The 12,241-nt window shown below is 44.4% G+C and overlaps 1 non-coding gene across 1 annotated transcript; it reads left to right on the top strand.

Moving 5' to 3' along the window:
• The first annotated feature begins 11,207 nt into the window (after positions 1-11,207).
• On the top strand, positions 11,208-11,280 carry TRNAK-UUU. Its single transcript has one exon. It is a non-coding gene; the product is annotated as a tRNA-Lys (tRNA).
• Positions 11,281-12,241: the final 961 nt, after the last annotated feature.

Below are 12,241 nucleotides of genomic sequence, written 5' to 3' on the forward strand. Positions count from 1 at the left end.
ATTTATTGAGCGCTTACTATGTGCAGAGCACTGTACTAAGCACTTGGGAAGTACAAATTGGCAACATATAGAGACAGTCCCTACCCAACAGAGGTCACACAACAGACGTGGTAGAACCGGCATTAGAACCCAGGACCTCGGATTCCCAGGCTTGTGCTCTTTCCACTACGCCATGCTGTTTCTATTATGTTAGGCACATGGGGGTCTCCTCTCCTGAGAGCTGGCTTTTACCGCATTTTAAGTTGGCTAGGAGGTGCCATTTAAAGCTTGGCCATTCCCTTGTGAGTCCCTAATGGTGGCTTTGCGGAAGGTCAAAAATGCTTGGGGATTGAGTAGATGGAGTGATGACCAGGAGAGGAATGGTGAGAGCCAGGAGGACAGACGCTGAAGACCCACTGGAGATGGGCTGGACTTAATAAATAATAATAATAATAATAATAATGGCATTTATTAAGCGCTTACTATGTGCAAAGCACTGTTCTAAGTGCTGGGGAGGTTACAAGGTGATCGGGTTGTCCCACAGGGGGCTCACAGTCTTAATCCCCATTTTACAGTTGAGGTAACTGAGGCCCAGAGAAGTGAAGTGACTTGCCCAAAGTCACACGGCTGACAATTGGCTGAGCCGGGATTTGAACCCATGAACTCTGACTCCAAAGCCCGGGCTCTTTCCACTGAGCCACGCTGCTTCTCATAATAATGGCATTTATTAAGCGCTTACTATGTGCAAAGCACCGTTCTAAGCACTGGGGAGGTTACAAAGTGAGCAGATTGTCCCACGGGGGGGCTCACAATCTTAATCCCCATTTTACAAATGAGGTAACTGAGGCCCAGAGAAGTGAAGTGACTTGCCCAAAGTCACGGAGCTGACAATTGGCGGAGCCGGGATTTGAACCCCTGACCTCTGACTCCAAAGCCCGGTTGTTAATAATAATAATAATAATAATGGCATTTATTGTTAAGCATTTACTATGTTCCAAGCATTGTACTAAGCGCTGGGGTGGATACAAGCAAATCGGGTTGGAGGCAGTCCCTGTCCCACATGGGGCTTACAGTCTTAATCACCATTTTGCAGATGAGGTAACTGAGGCACAGATAAGTGAAGTGCCTTGCCCAGAGTCACACAGCAGACAAGTGACAGAGCTGGGAATAGAACCCAGGACCTCCTGACGCCCGGGCCCGTGCTCTAGCCACTATGCCATACTGCATCTCTGCTTCCCAATGCTGCTTCCTATAGTGCTCTTGGGGAGGCGGGGATGGGGAGAGTTAGAGGCTTTGGAAGCCTCAAATCACTTTTAGGGGATGGAAATGAAGCTTGAAGAAACAGGTCTGTGAAGAAGCCTCGGCTGGAATAGAGTCTACCGACTCCGCTGTTTTGTATTCTTCCAAGTGCCTAGTACAGTGTTCTGCATGCAGTAAGCGCTCAATAAATACCATTGATTGATTTCATATGGCTGTCAATCAGCAGACTGAACTCAAAATGCACCTCACTGCCCCTCACCCTCCCCCTTTACAGCAACAGCAGTTGAGGCATTTGTTTTTTAAAGGTGAGAAAGGAGAAGTAGCATGGCCTAATAGAAAGAGCCCGGGCCTGAGAATCGGAGGATCTGGGTTCTGATCCCGGCCCTGCCGTGCATCTGCTGTGTGACCTTGAGCAAGTCACAACTTCTCTGTGCCTCAGTTACCTCGTCTGTAAAATGGGAATTAAGACTGTGAGCCCATGTGGGACAAGGACTGTGTCCAACCTGATTAGCTTGTATCTACCTCAGGGCTTAACTCAGTGCCTGGCACATAGAAAGAGCTTAGGAAATGCCATTAAAAAAAAAAAAAGAATGACATAGTCCCTTTGAGATTGGCTCTTTTTCAAGTGCCAATAGGCAGAGGAAAGGCGGGGAAGTTCTGGGCCCAGGTATGCAGTTTGTTGTCCTTGTCAAACCACTTGCAATGCTAAAATTCCAGCTAATTCTCACAGGAGTTTGGGGAGGTGGGGGAGAGGGAGGGACAGGAAGGGAATGCCACAGCAATTTCTCCGCCTAACCCCAGTCGCAGTTACCCCAAATGATTACCCCAAATGATTCAGGAGCCAACCTCCCCCACCCTCCCGATTTCCATTTGAGAACAGAGATTTAGTTTGTGGCGCAGTGACGCAGCAGAGCAGGAAAAACACAGACTCCTCCAGCTAGAAGAGCTCACATTATCCATATTAATGACATTTATTAAGCACTTACCACTAAGGTCTGGGATAGATTCAGAGTGATTGACTCAGTCCCTGTCCTCGACCTGGCTCACCGTCTATCTATTCTCATTTTACACATGGGGAAAACTGAGGTCCAGAGAGGTTAAGTGATTTACTCGTGGTCAGACAGCAGCCCAGTGGCAGAGCTGGGGTTCGAACTCAGATCCCCTTGATCTCCAGTCCTGTGCTATTTCCACTAGGCCTCTTGCCACCCCCTCATCCATCTCCTTGGGTTCAGGCATGACCCCCTCTAATCCAGTCCAGGTAGGCGAAATCTCCCCTGCCCTTGCTATGCATCAAAAAGTCCCTAAATTGATCTACAATCAATCAATGGCATTTATTGAGCAGTTATTGTGTGCAAAGCACTGTACTAAGCGCTACAGGGGGACTGGACTCTCTTCTCAAAGTCAGTATTTTGTCATCAGCCTACTAATGGTATTTATTAACAGTAATAATAATAACTGCGATACTTGTTAAGCACTTACTATGTGCCAGGCACTCTCTTAAGCCCCAGGATCAATCAATCAATCAATCAATCGTATTGAGCGCTTACTGTGTGCAGAGCACTGAACTAAGCGCTTGGGAAGTACAAGTTGGCAACATATAGAGACAGTCCCTACCCAACAGTGGGCTCACAGCCTAAAAGGGGGAGACAGAGAACAAAACCAAACATACTAACAAAATAAAATAAATAGAATAGATATGTACAAGTAAAATAAATAAATAGAGTAATAAATATGTACAAACATATATACATATATACAGGTGCTGTGGGGAAGGGAAGGAGGTAAGATGGGGGGATGGAGAGAGGGGGACGAGGGGGAGAGGTAGGAAGGGGCTCAGTCTGGGAAGGCCTCCTGGAGGAGGTGAGCTCTCAGTAGGGCCCGGGATCAATATAAGATAATCGATCAGAAACAATCTCTGTCCACAAAGGGCTCACAGTCTTAATTTCCATTGTACATATGAGGTAACTGAGGGACAGAGAACTGAAGTGACTTTCCCAAGGTCACACAACAGACAAGTGGCAGAATCCAAGTCGTCTGACTCTCAGCCCTGTGTTCTTTCCAGTAGACCATGCTGCTTCCCTATTTGTTGAGGCAAAAGGCCTGCCGAAGAGCTTTCTGTGAATGCTCAGCGAATTCTAACTGCCCATCGCTGATGCCAGAGGGGACGGAATCCTCTTCACCTCCAGGGACTATCAGAGTAATTGGAAAGTTTCGGGAAATGGAGAAGCCGCATAGCTCTCTTCCTGGTTTTGGTATCATGCCACCGTAGCTTGCGATTTATCGATGACACACTCAACAGGAAGAAGATGGTTTGAATTCATCCGCTTTTATTTCCAGATTCCAACCTGGGGCTGGAGGGCCTTGACTCACGTCAACCCGTTGGTCAACTCTCAATTATCCAGGGGTTGATACTAGTTTATGGATTATTCAGGCCCCACTGAGCTTCCTGCACTGCCCTTTGCACAACTCGTTTTTCACATTTGTTAAGCACTTACTGTGCCAGGCACTGTCCTAAGCACTAGAGTAGATACAAGCTAAGCAGGTTGGGCTCAGTCCTTGTCCCACATAGGGCTCTCAGTCTTATTACCCATTTTACAGATGAGGTAACTGAGGCACAGATACGTTGTGTGACTGGCTCAAGGTCACATAGCAGACAGGCGGCGGAGTTGGATTAGAATCCAGATTCCAATTAGAAAACTGGGTGAGCAGGAACAAGGAGGTGAAACCCAATCTTGTCTCTTTTCCTCCTTTGGAAGAGGCTCTCATAAGTGGAGGTCTGGTGGTGGGGAGGAGGCTGAAACATCTGGCAAAAGAGAGAGAACCTTTGGGATTATATATATATATAGATTAGAACCCACAACCTCTGATTGCCAAGCCTGTACTCTTTCCACTAAGCCAAGTTGCTTTTGTATATATATAATTTTTTTAATATATATATATATGTATATATATATATATGTATATATATTAAAAAAATTATATATATACAAAAGCAACTTGGCTTAGTGGAAAGAGTACAGGCTTGGCAATCAGAGGTTGTGGGTTCTAATCCCAGCTCTGCCACTTGTCTGCCATGTGACCCTGGGCAAATCATTTCACTTCTCTGTGCCTCAGTTACCTCATCTGTAAAATGGGGATTAAAGCTATGAGCCCTATGTGGGACAACCTGATAACTTTGTATCTAACCCAGGGCTTAGAACAGTGCTTGGGATATAGTAAGTGCTTAACAAATACCATTATTATTATCATTATATGTATGTGCAAATACAAATATATATACATATACATATACAGAGAGGGAGAGAGAGAAAGAAAAAGAAAAAAGAAAGAAGCAGCCAGGAGGATGGAAAGTGTATGGGGGCTGGGAATCAGAGAACCTGGGTTCTCAGCACTTAGTACAGTGCCTGGCACATAGTAAGCCCTTAACAAATACCACAATTATTATCATTGTTAATGTTTTTAATAATAACAATAATAATAACAATAACATAATTTTTACAATTCATTATATATATTATATATTATATAATTATAATTATATATAACATATAATTATATTTTATATTATATAGAATCATCTATATAATACATATAATATATATTATATATAATTATTACATTATATATTATATCAATTACATTAATAATATAATAATCAATATAACATAATATAATAATTAATACACAATATTGACCATAATACAATATATTATACTATAATTTTATTATGTTAATGCTATATTATAAATATTATATATAATCATATATAAATATGTTATATATGATTATATATTATATGTTAAATATTATTATTATATATTATTGATATTATTATTACTAATAATAATAATCCCGGGTCCATCACTTGACTTCTGTGTGACCTAGGGCAAGTCACTTAACTTCTCTGTGCTTCAGCAAAATGGGGATTCAATCCCTGTTCTCCCTCCTACTTAGACTATGAGCCCCACTTGGGACTTGATTATCTCATCTCTACCCCAGCGCTTAGTACAGCGCTTGGCACATAGTGAATGCTTAACAAATACCACCACCACGTAGCGCTCCCTGGCAGAGGCTCTTAGTGATCTGAGTTTTCATCTCTCCTTGCCCATCCTTCCAGGAGAGGTGCTAAGATGACCAACGATGCTTGGCAGAAGCAACATCAGAAGGTTGGAGCTGAATGCAGAGGCGGTTCTCTTGGGTAAGTGTGACCTGGAACAGTGTGGTTTTTGCTTGTTTGTTTGTTTTGTTTTTAATGGTATCTGCTAAGTGCTTACTATTTGTTTGTTTTTAATGGTATCTGCTAAGTGCTTACTATTTCTAGACTGTGAGCCCCTCTAGACTGTGAGCCCACTGTTGAGTAGGGCCTGTCTCTATATGTTGCCAACTTGTACTTCCCAAGCGCTTAGTACAGTGCTCTGCATACAGTAAGTGCTCAATAAATACAATTGATTGATTGACTGATTGATTGATTTGCCAGGCACTGTTCAAAGAAGCAGCAGTGTGGCTCAGTGGAAAGAGCACAGGCTTTGGAGTCAGAGGTCATGGGTTCAAATCTTGGCTCCACCAATTGTCAGCTTTATGACTTTGGCCAAGTCACTTAACTTCTCTGGGCCTCAGTTACCTCCTCTGTAAAATGGGGATGAAGACTGTGAGCCCCCCGTGGGACAACCTGATCACCTTGTAACCACCCCAGCGCTTAGGACAGTGCTCTGCACATAGTAAGTGGTTAATAAATGCCATCATTGTTCAAAGCGCCGGGGTGGATAAAAGATAATCAAGTTGGACAAAGCCCCGTCCCACATAGGGCTCACAGTCTTCATCCCCATTTTACAGATGAGGGAACAGAGAACTGAAGTGACTTGCCCAAGGTCACACAGCAGACAAGTGGCGGAGTCGGAATTAGAACCCAGGTCCACTGACTCTCTGACCCGGCCTCTTTTCACTAGCCCATGCTGCTTCTCCGCGTTGGGTGCGGGGGTTTTGAGTTTTCAGATGCCTGGAGACTTTCAACTTGAGGAGTCGGAATTGGCTGGCTCCTGTGACATCTTCCTCGTTTATATTCCTGGGGAGAGCGGATCCAAAGGATACCTCCCGCAAAAGACAAGGTGCTACATCGGCTGGGAGCAGATTCGTTTGCCACATTCCACGGATACCTGAATAGAGGGACAAATGACTAAGTTGATGTTCATTTTCTTTAAAGCTGTTGGCTCAGCCCAACTTCCAGTCATTTGGGAGGTATGCAGAAAAACAGGATGTGGGAATGGACGGAGGAAATGGTTTTAAATTGCAGCAAGAGAGTTGGGTTAGACATGGGGAAGAACTTTCTGATTGTCAGAGAAATTAAAACACTGAAATGGGTGGAGGGAGGTTCTGACAGACCACAGATCTTCCCATGTTCAAAGCCCTTCTGAAACCGTCTCCTTCAACAAGCCTTCTCTGTTTAGTTCTCCATGCCCCAAGTCGTATCAATGCACAAGCCATCTTGAGCCTTTGATGTATTTGTTTATTCCCACCCTCCTTATCTTCTCACCCAAACCCTGTCCTCCCCTTGACTTTCCCATCACCATAGACAGCCCCACCATCCCTCCGGTCTCACAAGCCTGTAACCTTGGCATTATCCTCAACTCATATCTCTCTCATTCCATCCATGTGTTCAGTCTGTCACTAAATCCTGTGGGTTCAGCCTTCACAAAATCGCTAAAATCCATCTTTTCCTCTCCAGCCAAGCTTCCACCGTGTTAATCCAAGCACTTAGCATGTATCAACCCCAGCGTTTAGGACAGTGCTTGGCACATAGTAAGCACTTAACAAATGCCATCCTTATTATTATTATTATCCTAACCTGCGTGTCAGCTGTGTCAGCCTCCTTACTGATCTCCCTTCCTCCTGTCTCTCCCCCACAAGTCCACACTTCACTCTGCTGCTCAGATCATTTTCCTAGATAATCTCATCCACCTCTACAACAAACAGAAACTCCTTACCATCAGCTTTAAAGCACTTGATTACCTTGTGCCCTCTTATCTCACCTCTCTACTTTCCTACTTCAACTCAGCCCCAACTCTTCTAATGCTAACCTACTCACTGTACCTCAATCTCGTCTATCTCACCTGCCTCTGGCCTGGAATACCCTCCTTATTCATATCTAACAGACATTTACTCTCCCCACCTTCAGCACCTCCTCCAAGAGGCCTTCCCCGACAAGGCGTCTTCTCCCACTCCCATCTGTGCCACCCTTGCAGTTGGATTTACACCCCTTTTTCACCCCTTCCTCTGCTCCACAGCATTTATGTACATATCTGCAATTTGTTTATATTAATGTCTGTCTCTCCCTCTAGATGATAAGCTCAGTGTGGGCAGGGAACATGTCTACCATCTGTGTTATATTGAACTCTACTAAGCATCTGCTCTGCACACAGTAAAGTACTCAAATGCAATTGATTGATTAATTGCTCCTTGGCATTTGTACATATATATATATGTTTATTCCACTATGCATTCAATTATGCATTCTGATTTCTCTAATTGTGAATTTTTGCTTGTCTTGCTCGCTTTCACTAGGAAGAGTATAAGATCCTCAAGGAATAATTCAACAGTCAATGGTATTAATAGAACATTTAGTGTGTGCAGAGCACTGTACTAAGTGCTTGGGAAAATACAACAGAATGAGCCGATCTGTTCCCTGCCCAGAGCGAGCTTGCGGTCTAGAGGGGGAGATGGGCATTAATATGAATAAATAATTTATAATATATAATTTAAAGTTATGTACACAAGTGCTGTGGGTTGGGCGTGGGGTGAATATCAAATGTCCAAAGGTCACAGATAACAATAATAATAATAATTATTATGGTATTTGTTAAGTGCTTACTGTGTGACAAGCAATGTTCTAAGTGCTGGATCTAAGTACATAGGTGAGTACAGGTGGCTGCATCCAACATCCACTTTTCCTTGCTTTTTTAAAATTATTCTAGTGTCTGTCTTCCCCACTAGGCTTTAAGTTCCCTGAGCTACTTACTCTATTTTACTCTCCCAAGCATTTAGTTCAGTGCTCTTCCCATAGAAGATACTCTATAGATATTATTGATTGATTGACCAAGAGAACATATCTCTTCTTTCTGTCATACTTTCCCAAGTACTAGATACAGTGTTTTGCATTCAGTGGGTGCTCAGTAAATACCACTGTCATTGCTACTTATTATTATTATTATTATTATTATTATGTGTCGAGTCATTTCTGATTCATAGCGACTCCATGGATATACTTTCTCCAGAGTGTCCTGTCCGCTGCCATAATCTGCAGTCACTGCACTGCTACTAGTTTGTGGAATATCAATTCCTGAAGGGTTTTTTTAAAAATGGTATTTGTTAAGCACTTACTATGTGCGGGGCTCCGTAATAAGCATGGAGTAGATACAAGTTAATCAGGTCGGACACAGTTCATGTGCCATACAGGGCTCACAGTCTTAATCCCCATTTTACAGATGAGGTAACTGAGGCCCAGAGAAGTGAAGTGACTTGTCCAAGGTCACACAGCAGGTGCCTGGTGGAGCCAGAATTAGAGCCCAGGTCCTTCTGACTTCTAGTCCTGAGCAATATCCCTAGGCCATGCTACTTCTCTATCTTTAAACATAATAATAATAATAATAATAATAATAATGGTATTTTTAAGAGCTTACTATGTGCCAAGCACTGGGACACATCCCCATCTTCCCTGGAAAGTTTAGGTATTTCCTTGCATGGAAGCAGGACCAGATGGCTTACAAAGGGCCCAATTTTAGGATTCTGATTTTTGGGAAATGAGACTCTGTGCCTTGTTTCCACTGGGAAGCATTGAGGCTTAGTGGAAAGACCATGGATCAGAGAGTCAGAGGACTTGAATTCTAATTCCAGCTCTGCCACTTGTTTGGTTGGAACCTCGGCACAGAAAACTTCTCTGTGCCTTATTGTCATCATCTGTAAAATGGGGATTAAATATCCATTCTCCCTCTCCCTTAGTCCATGTGGGTTAGGGACTGTGTCCAATCTGATTGTATTGTACTATAACCTGCTAGACTGCAAGCTCATTGAGGGTTGTTTATTGTTGTATTGTACTCTCCCAAGCACTTAGTACAGTGCTCTGCACACAATAAGTACTCAATAAATACAATTGGATGAATGAATGTTGTATCTACCCCAGTGCTTATGCAGTGCTGGGCACATAATAAGTGCTTAAAAAAATATCTTAAGGATGATGATGGTGATGATAATGATGATGATAATGATGATAAGGAGAGTATGCTACCAGGGTCTTGGCAACCTCACAAAATATCCTCCCCTCTGGCCTGAAGTGGCCTCAAATACCATTGTTTGATTGATTGAGAGAAGCAGCATGAACTAGTGGAGAGAGCACAGGCCTGGGAGTCCAAAGGACCTGGGTTCTAATCTTACTCTGCCACTTGTCTGCTGTGTGATCTTGGGTCAGTCACTTCTCTATGCCCGTTACCTCATCTATAAAATGGGGATTAATTCTGTGAGCCTCAAGAGAGACATGGACAGTCCAGCCTAATTAGTTTGTCTTTTCCCCAGTGCTCAGTACAGTGCCTGGTGCATAATAAGGGTTTAACAAATTATATAAAGAAACAAAGATTGAGTCCTGAGCCTGGGAGTAGAGACCGTTAGCCCTCAACGGGGGGATGACTGGTGAGAAGGGAGGAGTGTGGGGCAGAGAGATGGGGTTCTGCTTCTTTGCCCCCCTGCAGTCGAGTTATCAATTTAAGGCTCCTACCATACTGACATTTCCTGTCACTCTAAATCTGCTTCCCCAGTCCACTTTGGAAAGGAGATAGACCCAGCTGGGTCCAGAGAAGCAGCATGGCCTAGTGGATGGAGCACGGGCCTGGGACTCAGAAGGACCTGGGTTCTAATCCCGGCTCTGCCACCGTCTGCTGTGTGACCTTGGGCAAGTCGCTTCACTTCTCTGGGCCTCAGTTACCTTATCTGTAAAATGGGGATCGTGAGCCCTATGTGGGGCAGGGACTGTGGCCAACCAGATTAGCTTGTATCTACTCCAGGGTTTAGTACAGAGCCTGGCACAGGGTCAGCCTTTAACGAACACCCTAAAAAGAAAAAGTTGGTCGTGTCCAGATGTTCTGGAGGCAGTCATGTCAGGCTTCAAACTGTGTGTAGCCCTTTAAGTAGAAACAATTGGCCCTTCCCGCACATATGCTCAACACAGAGCTCCTCCTCCTCCTTCCTTTTATTCATTCATTCACTCATTCAATCGTATTTATTGAGCGCTTACTGTGTGCAGAGCACTGTTCTAAGCGCTTGGAAAGTGCAATTCGTTAACAGATAGAGACGGTCCCTACCCAACAAAGGGGTCACAGTCTTTGCTTCTCCCTCCTCCTCCTCAATTCCTCCTCCTCCTCAAATCCTCCTCCTCCTCAATTCCTCCTCCTCCTCAATTCCTCCTCCTCCTCCTTCTTTGCCAATTGGTTGCCCAAGATTGGGACTGGAAGAGAGGATTGGCCAGGGTTTGGGCTGCCCCTCCCTGGTGAAACAGCTGGAATGAGAAGGTGGAAGCCGGGATGGGATTGGCCGGGAGTCGGGAAAAGGGGCGGATAAAGCGTTTACCTGCCCAGGTAAAGTCAGGAGGAGGTCAAAAGGAGAAGAAAACAGTGTGGGAAGCAGGGGGGAATTCTCCTCTCCGGCGGCTCAGCCCTTGGACTAGGAGGGCCGTCCTTTCTCTCCCGTCCTTAGCCCAGCCAAGGTGAGTTCATCATTCATTTGGTTAGCAGAAAGGAGAGGGGGGCACTGAACCTTTTTCTTTGCCCCCAACCAGGTTGGCTGGAAAAATTCCCCCCCTTGGTCTTTCTTTTCATCCCCTTGAGTTCCTCCTGGCATCAGGAGCGGATCAAGGAAAACGTGGGTGCAGATGGGTGATCCCCCCGGGATGGGGGAAGAGCAGGATTTTTGGGGAATGACTTGTGACAGCCTGGATAACTCAGTCGGTAGAGCATCAGGCCTTTAATCTGAAGGTCCAGGGTTCAAGTCCCTGTCCGGGCCTATTGTTCTGGGGAGAAGCAGCGTGGCTTAGGGGAAAGAGCCCGGGCTTGGGAGTCAGAAGTCATGGGTTCTGATCCCGGCTCCGCCACTTGTCAGCTGTGTGACTTCAAAGTCACTTTATAATAATAATAATAATAATTGGCATTTGTTAAGTGCTTACTATGTGCAAAGCACTGTTCTAAGCACTGGGGAGGATACAGGGTGATCAGGTTGTCCCACGTGGGGCTCACAGTCTTAATCCCTATTTTACAGATGAGGTAACTGAGGCCCAGAGAAGTTAAGTGACTTGCCCAAGATCACACAGCAGACATGTGTGTGCACACTTTCCCTTCAAAGCCCTACTGAGAGCTCACCTCCTCCAGGAGGCCTTCCCAGACTGAGCATTTTAGACTGTGAGCCACCTCTTTTAGACTGTGAGCCCACTGTTGGGTAGGGACTGTCTCTATATGTTGCCAATTTGTGCTTCCCAAGCGCTTAGTACAGTGCTCTGCACACAGTAAGTGCTCAATAAATACGATTGATGATGATGATGAGCCCCCTCCTTCCTCTCCCCCTCCTTCCCCTCCCCACGGCACCTATATATATATATATATATATGTTAAGCGCTTAGTACAGTGCTCTGCACACAGTAAACGCTCAATAAATACGATTGATTGATTGATATATGTTTGTACATATTTGTTACTCTATTTATTTTACTTGTATATATTTATTCTATTTCTTTTACTTTGTTAATATGTCTTGTTTTGTTGTCTGTCTCCCCCTTCTAGACTGTGAGCCCGCTGTTGGGTAGGGACCGTCTCTAGATGTTGCCGACTTGTGCTTCCCAAGCGCTTAGTACAGTGCTCTGCGCACAGTAAGCGCTCAATAAGTCCAGCACTTAGAACAGTGCTCTGCACGTAGTAAGCGCTTAATAAATGCCATCATTATTATTATTAATAAATACGATTGAATGAATGAA

Source organism: Tachyglossus aculeatus, chromosome 7, assembly GCF_015852505.1.
Source record: "Tachyglossus aculeatus isolate mTacAcu1 chromosome 7, mTacAcu1.pri, whole genome shotgun sequence".
Taxonomy (NCBI): Eukaryota; Metazoa; Chordata; class Mammalia; order Monotremata; family Tachyglossidae; genus Tachyglossus; species Tachyglossus aculeatus.